This window comes from Chroicocephalus ridibundus, chromosome 2 (assembly GCF_963924245.1).
Source record: "Chroicocephalus ridibundus chromosome 2, bChrRid1.1, whole genome shotgun sequence".
Lineage (NCBI taxonomy): Eukaryota > Metazoa > Chordata > Aves > Charadriiformes > Laridae > Chroicocephalus > Chroicocephalus ridibundus.
In genome coordinates, this window is record NC_086285.1 from 51,344,319 (window position 1) to 51,358,540 (window position 14,222).

General features: G+C 39.6%; 1 long non-coding RNA gene across 1 annotated transcript in view; it reads left to right on the plus strand.

Moving 5' to 3' along the window:
• The window catches only part of LOC134510635 (uncharacterized), an 87,251-nt gene extending 74,310 nt beyond the window's left edge, over nt 1-12,941 (plus strand). The window contains exon 3 of the long non-coding RNA XR_010069679.1: nt 12,810-12,941. This is a non-coding gene — a long non-coding RNA (uncharacterized LOC134510635). The remainder of the gene's footprint in view (nt 1-12,809) is intronic.
• Nucleotides 12,942-14,222: the final 1,281 nt, after the last annotated feature.

Here is a 14,222-nt window from a genome sequence, read left to right on the forward strand (position 1 = left end):
GGAGCTGGTAAACACTGGAGAAGATTATTTATTATTTTTTATTTCTGCATGACTCATGCTGTACATATGTGTTTATAATGTAGAAGATGCCCAGCACACCTGTTAAAAATACTTGGAAATGTAATTTGTATTCTCAGGGGTATTTCAGAAGTACATAAAAATGATTTTTCTTTGAAGACTTCATTAACGAGTAAAGATTAAACATACTTTTACCATGGTAATTTCTAGTTATTTCCTAAATTACTTGGATAGTCTAAAGCAGAGGCCATATTTCAGCATGAAAACTTCAGGACAGGACCTCTCCACATATACAGAAAAAATAAAGAAAGTTAACACCTTTCTTTCTCTTCTGTAATGTGATGTCTCAAAAAAATTAGTTCATGAAAAATTACTTTTAAAGACTGTGCTGATGGGAGCCTAACTAAACTAGCTACTGTTTATTTTAATGAAATTTTATTAAAATATATAGTGCTTTTGGAATTCTTCAGCTGGATTCATACTCTTTCCACTAATTAACCTTCATCACAAGGAGTTTCCTTCTCTTTGACCCAGCTCTATCTGCTAACAACGTCAAACTTTAAGTGTAAAATGGCAGGGTTAACAATGAAATCTCAATAAAATATTATTTCTGCCAGGAAAAATCTCTCATTATTTTCAATTGAAATGGTGCTGAACAGAACCAAAAAATGCAAACATGTCCAAGACAGGTTTTGCTTAAAGGTAGATCTCAGGATTTGAAGACTATGTGGAATGAAATCAAAATTGTGTGGCTCACTTGGGAAGATTTTTTTCCACATATATTTAATGGTAGGTGACTTTTTCCTGTCCTAGTTTAGTAAGCCAAGCTATACCCCAATTTTGACTAAGTGTAAATCTAACATGGTGATTTTAATGTATCTAGTTCATCTAACATGTCCATCCTTCTGTTTTTGGGCGCCATCTGCCTATGACCCACTCTCTGCACTACTGGAGCTAGGCATGGCACAGGCTTAGAGGTGATTCCATACCCACACCATTGAACATTTTTGCCTCAATCCTAAGATGCTATGATAACATTGTTAGAAGATAGCTAGTGAACTACTTTTCTTCTGCATTCACATGATCATCTCCTTGCAGTATAACTGAAACAGAAAACACATCTATTCTTGTGCAAAGGAGTTCATTTTCATTGATTCTTTTCTTATATATATGAGAATATTTTATCCTACAGCTTAATTGATAGCTGACCTTTTCTCCATCTGCTCCAAACCGGAAAAGTACAGTGTTTCTCTTGTAATTACATTTCTGCCACAAGGTATTTTTCTTCTTTTAGGAGATCAAAACCATTATTGACAGCAGGATGCAGGCTTTTCAATATTTTAATCAAGAAGCCCACTATGTTTGTCTGATACTTTAGCCTGCCAACAGGAGTTTAATAGTCTACTGGAGCATTAGCAGCAGCTGATCATTGTTCAGAAGATCCTAACTAGCCCTAGGTTATAGCAACCTGACAGATAGGACATCAGCTGAGGGCAGCAACTCTTCATTAATTGTTTATGCAGATGACCCTGTGGTGGAAAGGTGGGCATTTTCTGATTTGCCTTGGGCAGTGTAAACCAGCCTGAAAAAGCCGTTGCAATTACAGGATGTTAATGAGGAAGCAAAGAGAGAGCGGGTGGCACAGAGAGCGCTACTGCAAGCTCAGCGACAGCAAGGGTTTATTCTTGTTCCCACCACAGCCAATGGTCAAATCCTTACTGATTTAAAGAGGAGAGGGAGTCGCACTCCTGGTTGAGATCCAGCACGACGGCTTCCCGTATCTCTCATAAGCTGCTGTCGGGGCATGATGGAACGATGTTCTGTCCTGCATGGGGCTGACACAGTGAATGACTGTTCTTTCATTGCTCTTGCTACAGATGTTTGGGTCGCTAAAGATGCAAGGACGAGCTGAATATTTCTCTGCCCGTAAGTCTTTACTCAGAGAGTTAAGAACTGAGAATATCAGCTGGTTCATAGGTTGTGAGCTGCGAAGGTTGAGATCAGTAATGGCGGGGTTTTTCATCTGCTGGAGGAGAAGCCATATACAATAACTTGAAATCCTCTAGTAGCCACAGTCAGAGTGGCCAGATAGCCTGAAGGGAGTGCTTCAGCGCTTGCCATAGCGAGGTGAATGGACCGAGACATTTGAAGGTCCCATCATGGAATTGTTTTAAGGAAGAGTGGGGAGGATTATCAGGAAGAAAACAGATAGATCAAGAATAAAGTCACCATGGGATCAGGGTGACATCTCAGTTGGCAGAACTGAAAGCAGTGTAAAAACTACTTTCTGTGTTGTGATAAATGAGTTCTTAATTGTTTTAGTTTCATTTGATCAGATCAGAAAAGCAAAGAGCTACTGCTTGTTCTGAGCTCCGTTTAGGGTAAAGGTGACACCAAGGGTTAACTTTTGCTCTGTTAAGTAGTGTAAATCTAGTAAATCTAACAGTATGCCTTTCTGAAAGCAAAATCAATTTTTTCTTATGTCAGAGTCTGTTTTGGCAATGGAAAAGTTGATACCATGCAATTCTGAGAACAGGTTATCAGGAAGCAAATAAATGTAGTCAGCTTAAACTCACGGCAGGAAGAGTCTGGGGAATAAGATTGCTACCTACATATTATTTATTTTTAATGTGTAAAATTATAAAACTGTTCCAGGTAGCTTAGCTTCAGTTTTTAAATGATTTTTTTTTCCTCTGTTCCTGAAAGATTTCAGATTGATAGACATGGACATTAAAGTTTCCTAGGACAATCACTGGCAACTCCCCGATGCAGTCTTGTCCTAATGCACAGTGTGCTACATCCAGAAGGGCCACCTGTGCAGGAGAGTTTTGTGCCCTTGCTGTTCTCCCCATCTTTGACAGGACTCTATCTATCTATCTATCTATCTATCTATCTATCTATCTATCTATCTATCTATCTATCTATCTATTCCTCCTTTATCTATTTATATAGCCTCCTCTATATCTCCTCTGTCTATCTATCTATCCCTCCTCTATCTATCCCTCCTTTATCTATTTATATAGCCAGTCCCTTTCCTGGGTCCGAATAAGCAGTCCTGAGCACCTGCACTTCCTTCAGTGTGTCAGCTGTCTCATATCCCTGCAGAGCCTGAATCTCCAATCTGGGTGAGGAGACTTCATTTATTTAGCAATAAAACGTGGGCTTTGCTGGGGACAGTTTGGTTGTGTTTGGAAGAACTGTCTGTTAAAATCAAAACTAGGGGCTGAACTATCTGCTAAACATCACCTCTAGCAAACGGTTTGCTTTTCTCAGGAGCGTCTTTACTTATGCTCTGTACTTAGATGATGAATCCTTCCTTGGCAAGAGGGCAATCCCCCTTGGCCCGTCCCCAGGCCCTGCCCTGTGCTGGAACTAGCCAGCATTCAATGGACAGCACACTGAGAGATAAAAAAATGGAACATTTACGAGAAAACTTAGATAACTGGTAAGACAGGTACTGAACACTCATTGTACAAAGGCCGAAACTGGGACAAAGTATTTAATGGGTAAACAAGGCCTTGCTGTTGAGGATGTAATGTAGGTAGCTCTTCTTACCCTTCGCAGCAGGAAAATGTCCTTTTCTGAAGGATATCTCCCCCATTTCCCCTCAAAAGCATCTATTTGTTTGATAAATTTTATTAAGTAAACCCAAACATTTGTTTTACACTGTCTAACATGACCAGATCTCTACATTACTGAAGCTGGGATAAGACTTTCCTTTCATATGCTTTTTTTGATTCTGCACTATCAAGTGCCAACTGGCTACATTGCATCTTTGGTTGCACATCCAAAAATCAGGCTGAGGGGGAAAGAAAATTCCCTGTGCATAATCCAGAAATACCAAAGTGAGGTGTTCAACCTGCTCATATCATTCCTTCTCTCTGCGCTCAGCTGGAAGCACAGCTCGTCTGGTACAGGGTAGGCAAGGGGAGGTGGCTAATAATTGCCGGCTAGCCTGTACCTTCAGTAAATTACTGTCAGACAAAAGCAATGAGGAAACACAGGGGAATGGTGACTCAGCCATGTGTGTCTGAGTCACAACGCCTCCCGGGTCTGCTCTGCCAACATCGTTTTAGTGCAGGGTTTTAGGGTGTCTTTTTCCTTGCACTTTTTCAGAGCTGTGCCTAGAATCAGACGCTAGCTGTAGTGCAAGTCACCTCCTAACGCTTTCTTTTATCTGGTTTACAAATGAGTGAGCTGTGTAAGGAGAGGGGAAGAGATTTTTCCTTAGCATGGCAGTAGTATTACATCTGATTTAGATATGACTGCTTTATACTGTAGACCGAGGTTAAGTGCAGCTGACTGGTTCAATCAAACAGAGATGCAGGAATTAATATAAATGGCCATCATAATTTGGACATATCCTAATCTCTCATCTTTAAGGAGATGGTACATATGAAACCTATTCTTTGCCACAATAGCCTCTAAACTGTTGTCCTTGGAGAGTTGGGAAGTGGGCTTAGAGTCACCGGACCAAAATTCCAGGTTTGCTCCTGTGCCAAGTGTTTATTACGTCCTGCAGATTGAAGAGCTTGAGTGAGACAGTGGGAAACGCTATGCACAGGGTATGAGTAGGATGTAGGCCTCTCGGAGCTTGCCTGTGGTTCTGGGTTTGCTTTTTTTCTGGTTGTATTTCTAGTCCAACCCCTTCTATTCAAGAAAGTACCTAGGTTGTTATAAAAAGCATCTGGAAACCAGACGTATCTTTATTCAGCTACGGCTATTGCAGAAAAGAGGAAAACTATAGATGCTGCTAGTGACACAGTTAAAATACCTGCAAAATTTTTACATTTTCTCTGTCTACAGTGGAAACAGAATACCACACAATCATGAGTGGATAGGGCGTCTTTTGTCAGGTAATGAGGAAAGGCATTATGGCCCATTTGTGCTAATGCTTGCACGTCCTTCCACCTTTTGCATACACAACCCCCTCCAGCATCATTAGCAGTGTAGTTGGACAATGCAGCCTGTATGCTTTCCCATGACTGGCACGTGATTGTGTGGCACGTGAAATACGGATTTGAGGATACCAGGAGTGACTGTGTTAAAATCCCTGTTCCTTCGTACTTCAACTCTCAATCACAGTACATAGATATTGAACTCTATAACATATCTTGAAGGCTTGGGCAGAGTTAGGGTGACGAGGAATGCGATCATTCTTGTCCGTGTCCTCAGTTCCCATAACCAGCAGTTTTGCGTAGGCTCCTCTGTTGGGAGGGGGTGATAGAATAGTGCTACGATGCTGGAACGGCAGGAATCTAGAACAACCTCCTGATCTCCTGATTTCATTTCGTTATTTCATTACAAATTCTTTACGTTTCTGTTGTCTGGGCTAAAGCAACAGCTTCTGCTGTTGCTTCTTACGCGGGCTTGACTTACGTGACTAAACAGGCTGTAAAGCTGGCAACTGTCAGAATAATCTTTCCATTAAACTGATGGTCCTTTTTAATGTAGTCTGTTTTCTTTTAATGGTAGATAGTATAGCAGTGCAATGGAAAGCAAATTATTTTTTCTTTTTAGTTTAATCTTCTTAGGGAAAGAGGTAATCCTCTGCTAATTTCCTCCATCAGAGCAAGCATATGTCTCAATCACATTTGTAGCTGGAGCAGAACAGCACTCAGCACTCAAATTATGCTAATAACCATTTAGATTACTACTTCTCTGGCATTTATTCATATTGGGGATCCAGCAAGTAAGTCTTTCCACTATGTGAATTTATGTGTTAAATCCACATTATTTTCATTAATACCTCTGCAAGCTTTGGCATGCAACTGTCCAGCTCCTTGGCTTCTCGTCAAGTAAATGTGAAGCGACGCTGCAGTCCTACCCCAATGCATCTGAGCCCTTGCTTCTTACTCTTTCCTACTTTGACCTGGCAGAGACAAGTATGAGAGGGTCTGCCAAGTGTTGCCTCAAGCAGGCAGCATATTTTATTAACAACATTATGCAGGTAGATGAGGTTCAAGTCCTGTGGTTATGGCATTCCCGTGAGACAATATAGTTATGTTATCCAAACTGTTAAAATAATACTGAGGATGGACTACACTATGTATATAGATGCATATAGAAAGGTAGAAGAAACCTTGTAAAACATGAGTTATAATCTGTGGTCTATAGTATTGATTCCCATGCGTGCTGAATACTAGTTTTGGAGCACCGTGCTTTTATACAATACAGACTTTTACAATTTCATTTGTTCTGTGTCTAAACTGAAAATTTATATGTTCTGCCTGGTTTTCTTATCGTATCGAAGTACGAACGCTATTGCATGCATGTATATATAATACAGTATTTTAAGAGTGATTGAGGCTGAGTCAATAGGATTGTCACTCATGTTTTGATGTACCTTTCCCTTTCTTGTCAACTTTCCCCTCTGAGCAATTCTTGATGGATTTGTTCTGCTGTTGATAAGCAAAGCTGAGTAGTAGCTGTGAGAGTGACACTAAGTACGAATTTCTCTGCAGCATCTCCTTAACAGTGCAGAGCAACAGGTATCAGTCATTTGTAATTATGTTCTTTGGATGAAAGACCTCCTTTTGCATCAAGGTGCACATGAATTGCTGAACTCAGATAATGATGGTTGTAAGGATCAGTTGTCATAATGCAGACATTTTATTTTTTAGAAATTGATGGATATTGTAAAACCTGACCTGAGTGTTTCATGCAACTGTGTACGCCTCAGAAAGGGGTGACTGGAATTTAGGGAGGATTTTCCTTTACTCAGACTAGGCTCCCAAAAGGTACACTGAAGCCTGTTACAAGCTCTCTGTGGAGTGAAAGGTTCCTCAGTGTAGATCTGTGTTTAGAGCTAAATTTAGGCCTGTATTTGTGCATTTATACTTCAGGCCTTTCACATTTATGCTTGCAACAGAAACGGGGTGCCGCCTTTGGCAAGAAGCTGGATACTACCTGTGATCAGAGGAAAAAAAACATGCAATAATGATACATCACCACCAAAGTTAATAGGAGGGTTGCCTGTGAAAGCAAGACAAGAATAAATCTTTGCAAATATATATTTCTTTTAATCTCCATTTCGTCTTTACTAGCTCATTTTTTTCAGAATCAACCACTTGAAATCTTAATTGAGTATTAGTTCGTTGGCTTTTTTTCATTCTTAAATTTGAAGTGAATTGAAACAGTTGAAAATAGTTGGGTTACTGTTCTGCAAATAATCATTGCTTAGCCTTCGGTTTCCCACATAATATTCAAAGTCAAATCTTCAGCAACATTAGGAAGTATTTTCTTAATTATGCTATGAAGAAAGCATTTGATATACTTTGTTGTTAGTGTGGCTAAGCTGTGAAACCATTATGTATTTTCTACCATTGGAGCAAAGCTTCCTCTAAGACCCTAGATCAACAAAACACTTAAGCAGCTGCTTATGAAATGAAATCCCATCCCAAGGCAATTTTTTAAATACCACTTTTAATCACCTTCTCCGGGATTCTCCGTTACTGTTTTATTTAGGCTGCTTGGGAATGAAGGAAAATAGAGAAAACTTTGTTGACAATGTTGTTCACAGATGGAAAAAATCCCTGAGGAGAAGCACACCAATAGTCTTCCGTTTCATTCCAGTGCTGCAAGGTTTAGATGAATGGATGTTGAAATACAGACGTAATTTGCTGTACCAATTACTCTGTTCGTTTTATTATTTTTTCCAAATGTGCCATTGACCCAGTCCATTAATAATTTCATCAGTGGCCTTCTCTGTCTCTCAGTCACTAACCTAATTCTTCAAAAATTTGTTTTTAGAATAGAAGAATTTGGATGAGGGATACATTGTCAGAGCTGATTTATGTTGCTTTAGTATTGATTCAGAGTGCTTAGATATTCAGCAGAAATTATCTTTCTTTTCCACTTGCATAGCATACAAGGAATAACCTTCTCACATTCTTGTGTGTTAACAAATCATATCCATTATATTTATTAATGTCATTACCAAGGTAGCTGAAGGCTCTGTCTAATAGGAGGAGTAGTGAAAGATGACCGTGGTTCTGAAGAACTTTTAAGATATACTGGCAAGAAGTGGGTAGGGAAGCAAATTAGAGAAATGCCTTATCTAAACTCACAAGTAATTGACAGAATTCAAGTTTCTGACTCAATGTCTTCTCAGGGCACCATCTATTTTGGACAGATATGTATTTGCTTCTGCATACACACTCAATCTATGCTAATATGCAATCCTGTTCTTACAAATTGTCCTCTTTCTGAATATTATAAGGATTATCACATCCTTAAGAGGATGACTGAAATACCCAATGATCTGTTAGGGGGTGCCAATTAAAGTTTTAATGCTGTAACAGCTGTTGTTTCCTTGTAAATGATTTCTCCTAATTTTGGGATTTTCTGTTAGCACATAAAATGCTTTGTTAATAAATGTGAAAGTCCCCAAGGAATTCTGTGCATTAAACTTTAATAATTGAAGAGTGCAGAGGAATAGCTGAAATAAAAATGACTGCATTATGGAGCAACTTTTAAAATGTGCCATGTCTACTAAAGATATCATAAACTCCCAGGATACAGCATCTATTTTGTTGTTTGGTTTTTTTTCTTCTGGAGTGATCAGCTCTCAAATCCCTGAAACAAGTTAGCTAGGATAGGTTATTTGGAAAATCAAAGTTCCCCTTAGAATCTCTGGGTCTAATAAGACATTCTGATACCTCCCAGTACAGGTCTACTAGCTTTAGCAAAACTACAGCTATTTACATCATCTGAAAACTTGGCCCACTGTATGCATAAGGCTATCTGTCATATACTATTCAACTGGTGTCTTGAACAGTTTCCTTTCAAGTCATCTTTTCCCAATTCCTTAAACTCCTCACATCAGGTCAAATTTGACACAGTGCTGGCAAATGCAGCCTAGGCGAGTGAGTAGCCTGTAGATGATATGAAATAATGATGAGGATTACTGGAGGTAAAAAATTTCCATATTGTAAGCTACATATAAGGAAGATTAAAAAGGCAAAACTTAACAATTATTCAGATGACCAGCTTTCCCTAAAAGTGTTTCTTACAGTAGGCATTTTGCCAACTTCAATATTTGCAGGGGCTACAGAGGTATATGATGATGAAGATGATAATAATGATTACAGTAGTAATAATAGTAGTAATAATTAGAATAATAATTAACAATTTATACTAGCATAAGTAACATAACCAGAAAAACAACAAGATATTAAAAGAAGTAACATAACCAGATGTAGTAAACTAAATTCTGTGTATTTCAGGCTAGTGTTATCTGCAGCCAGTATAGGACTTCTGGGGGACGATCACTGTATTAGCAGACACCAGCCTCATCCTATAGTGTTGCTGTTCTCTTTCAGTCTTGCTAGCAAGGCTGGCCATGATATTTTTTTCCTCACAAGTTTGTTCACCTTGTATTTCAGAGAAGTTAGTGGCACTAGCTGTTGCCCTAGATCATGCACCTCTTGAGTTGCTGCTGAGGGAGCTCAGTATATTGCGTGTTCGGCAGTGGCTTCAGTGTGATTTTAATTTAGACGAGTCGAACTGGTGCATATCTTTTTCCACTACAGTACTCATTTGTATACTGCATCATCTCTGTGTCTATGCTAGTCGCATATATTATGCATATAGTACATGCTGTCAAATCATTGCAAGGCCCAGGGGTAACCTCTCTCAGATTCACTAGCAGATTTAAAACCATTTGTGCTCACACACGAGTGGTTTCTCTGTCAGGATCAGCGCCTGAGTCGATCTCCATCCTTAGTCCCGGACAGCTTTGCCCCCAGCAGGGCACTCAGGATGAGAAGTAGCCTGGGCTTCTCCACCCAACAGGGGCAATGGTGTGGGGCACTGCTGTTTTCCCCCTCTGCTCCCTCAGCAAAAAGCAGCTCAACGGATCTGCTGCTGCATTGCCCGAAGAGGTCATGTGTGATTGAGCTGTGGTGGGCTGGAGCCACACAAGACACACACTTCTCTCTTGTTATCAACAACAGGCACTTGACGAGCTACACTGGCAGAGGCCACCCAGAGCAGTGGCTCTCCACTGAAACACGTGGGGAATTTCACCTCTTCCGAAGCACTGTTTCGGGCTTTGTGAAATTCAGTTGCATGCCAGGTTTCCAGTTTTGCATTAGAAGCACACGTTTAGGAGCGTACTTTCTTGTAGGGGCTACACAGAGGAAAGAGGGGTGTCTCCTAGAGTGCAATGCCTTGTAAATATAGACCAGTCCAAATTGAGCAGACATCCATAACTTCTTAGCATGATATAGGGGATATTTGCTAGGGCTGATCTCGTCGGTTTAAGCAATAATCTTCCTTCCTTTTTCAAACTGCGTTTAATTGCGCACTTCAAAAGCTTTTACTATTTTAAAAAAATAACTTGATGAAGCAGGATTTATTGGACTTCTTTTTTTCTAGTTAGAACAAAAACAAATCAGCACAACAGTATAATTATGAGTTAATTATTCTAATAACTTTCACTTTCATTTTTATTTTTAATCTTGATTTCTTTTTCTGTGCTGAAGAATAGGAGACAATCCAAACAATGAATTAATTAATTACTCTAAGCTGCTTGATCTCTTCCTTGTTCTTTCCACCCCCTCTTTTCAGATCATTAGAACTATGAGATAATCAGGGCAAGATTTAATTTGCTAACTACTTCCTTTCTCCCAGCTCCTCCAGCATTTTTTTTTTCCTCTCTAAATCCCGTTTTATGTTCCTCTTTTATGCACAACTTCTTATTTATTTTCCATTTTTTTTTTTTTGGTGCTAAGTTATTTCAAAAGCAGGTAGAAAAGGAAGGGGAATAAAAAATACCCCTATCTGCTATTAGTTTCTCAGTGGGTGAGTTTCTGCTGTTTTTGCTGTAGCCTATTGAAGTCAATGGAGCTCTACTGAAATGTTCTTGGGGATCTCCTGTCTCCATTGGAGTTGTCAGAGACATCACTGTGCTTTGCCATTTGGAGCTGCTGCATTGGCAATATGGTAGTTTGTTAGTACTGAGTGCAAAAAATCCATGCCCCCCACACGGCTCATAATTAGCAGCACTCCTTCCTACCTGCTGCAGCTTTCACCCTCGGCTTCCACTCCCTGGAAACTGGGAATTAAATCTGGTGATGGAGAGGGAATTATCTGCTGCCTGCAGCTTTGCAGTGCAGGTTTACTCAGATACATCAGATTAAAACATCCCTTTCCCAAGAGACAGCAGTGGGGAATTGTTGCTGGTGCTGTGCAGGACTGAAGGGTCCAAACAGAAACTGGAGTGTGATAGGGTTGCTGTGATGAAGATCTCCCAGTGCAAATAAACCCGACCAGTGAAGAGTGACAGAAGAAAAAGCCAGAAGGCTACATTTGCATTGCCTTTTGCAGGCAGGCGTAAGCATGCCCTGCCTGTGCTCTGAGTGGACTAAAAGCCAATATATTTTTGTTTCAATGGACCGTTGATGCTTGCAGGGCTGCGTGGAGCTTCATGCTTCTGTTTCATAAATGGTCTACAGACAGGGGCTTGGAGTTGCTTGGGCAGAGCAAGCTCATGCCTGCCTCCACAGCGGGGACCTGAACACCAGGAAGGCTTGAAGATACCCATTCCTTAGGATAGTAGCAGCACCAGGGCTAGTGCCTGAGCTCTTCTGATGCACAATTCAGTTATCTTGTTTCTGCCATGAGCATCATAAATAGGTACTGAAGTTTCTCATCCACTGTTTCGACATGCTGTTGTCTATTGGTACTTGCACTGCGAGACCACTTGAAAAAATACAGGACCTGATCCCTTTGCCATCACAGTTTCGCAAACACTTTTAAGCTGGAACAAACCATCATTTCCACTAACGGAAGACATACTTTCCTCTCGTAGGCAGACATTCACCCCCAACTCTGTGTTTCTTCCTCCCTTCACCAGCACATTTATGCAGCAAGTTGAATCAGAGAACCAATTCACATGAGAAACCGTCCAGCAAAAATGGTTAGGTTAACTTCTTTTGGCAGCAGCACTCATGCCATCTCAAAGTGTGCATGAAAATATGGTTGTAGTTTTGCTAACTAGGACAATGATTAAAGATCCAGTAAGTCTTGCATTTCCTTTTAGCCTGTGCTCTTTTACTGGGTGCATTGAAATATATGTCTTTAATGTAATAAGTTATACTCTTGTAAGCTACTTAATACATGTAGTAGTACTTAATGATGCAGAAATTCTGAGCCCATTACAGTCAAAGACAGTATTGGCATTAACTTCAATGAAGCTAGGATTTCACCTGGAATTTCGGTGTTAATGAAAAACAGATGAGAATAATAGCTATAAATTCTGCTAGTAAATGGTGAAATCTGCAAATCCTACTCAGCATTTACTGTAATATATTTTTGCCTGAGTAAGATTTGCAAGATTTGACTCAAAAGAGATGCATATTAGTTTGCAGTGTTGTTGTTTTGATATATTTTCATGGTCCTAAAAAGCTGTTGTTATATGACTGTGTTTTTTTCCAGCTCTAACTTGTTCTTAGCATCTTTCTCATCTTTCCTCTTTGAGCTTATGGGAATATTCTTTCTCTCTTTCCTTTCTCTGCCCTTTTCTCCTTTTTCCCCTCTTCCTTATCCTCACCCTCTTCCTGTTCTTCTCCTCTCTCCTCTTGTCCTGCTGCTCAGAGAACAGGCATACCTGTATGCTAAACCCACTGCCATTTGCAATATCCGAATAACTGTATTAACTCTGAGAGGTCTGTTTTTAAGGTACAGTTCTGATGTGTTCTGTGAGCAGCTACACCTATACAAATCACACTGACAGACGTATTTTTGAACACTGGCTTATCAATGTTTCTGTCTACTTTTAATTATAGGTTCAGTCCTGCAAAGGGCTTAGTGTCTCCTCCCAGGTGCTGAGCATTATCAAATCCCATTGGTGTTGAAGAAGAGGCACAGAATATCTGAAATCAGTCACCAAAAACCTCCTTCCACTCCTAATCAGGGTGGTATGTATGTAATGTATGTATGTATATATAATATATATATAATATATGTATATAGTAAGGCGTATGAAATGGCATGCTTGTCAACTCTAGTAGATCTGTAACGTTTAAATTATAATGTATCTGTAGGTGGCTTTGTATTTGTTTGTTTTAAAAATTAAGTCTATGAACTTCGGAGTACTATTTGTAGGAAATGAAAACGGCACGTGATTTTTGGATACATTTGACTTCAGTCTAAAAGTGTGTATTGAATAATGAGGTGCATGTTTTCTTCTCCACTTCTGCTTTACATTCTTACAACGTACTTTGCTGGCATACTTCTTCAGTTTCCCAATCTGGCTCTATGGTGAGTAAACAATGAGCAATAAGCACTGAAAGAAGGCTGTGACTGCTGATTACACGAGTCACATCCAACCAAAGAATGATTTTAAAGTGAGAAAGAGTGCGCTAAGATGACAGATAACTACAGCTTCGCTTCTGAGCCCTTGAGTGCTTCCCGGTGCTTTGTGGTGGATTTGGAAGTGAAACAAGGCTATGAAATGGTGTTGATAGCATCATGGGGACAAGGGGGTCAAGAGACTAAGGGTCTCACTCTGTGGGTGGGAAAGGGGATGCAGGGACATTGGAATGTCATAGCCAGATTAAAATCATGGAAGGCAAGTCTTAGGGTCAGAAACTTTTGTCCGCTGCTTGGGTAAATTAAATCGTTTTAGCAGTCTTCGAAAAAAATACTGCTTCTTAGGTAGTTACAGAAAATGACTGAGGAAGTTTTGGGTCTTGAAAATCAGAAAATTGTGCACATTAATGCTGAAATCAAGCTATTTCATCTGTGTCCTGTCAAATTAAACATAAGGTGATATTTTTCATCTTTGAATCTTGACAAATTGGTATTTTTGCAGAAAAAAATGTAGCATAATAAATCTCTCTCTAGAGTCTTTAAGCTTATTACAATAAATAGATATCTAAATTTTGTATGGTTTTCAGGCAAATGAAGTCAATATTTGTTTCTGAAGTGGCAGTTATATTTGAGCTTAGATTTTCTGCTGTTATTTTGAAATACCGATTTGGTTTTTTTCTATGAAGAGAAGTGATTAGAGAGTTTGCCTTCATAAACAGCATTTTGGTGGACTTACACAAAAAGTGAATAATTATGGATTCCAATGACTTCAAGAATTTCTTTCTCATTTTTGATTCAACATTAGATCAACAAAAGGGAAGTGTAAAGTCATGCAGCTGGGGAGGAACAACCCTAAACATTGGTGTATTGGGGCTGACCAGCTGGAA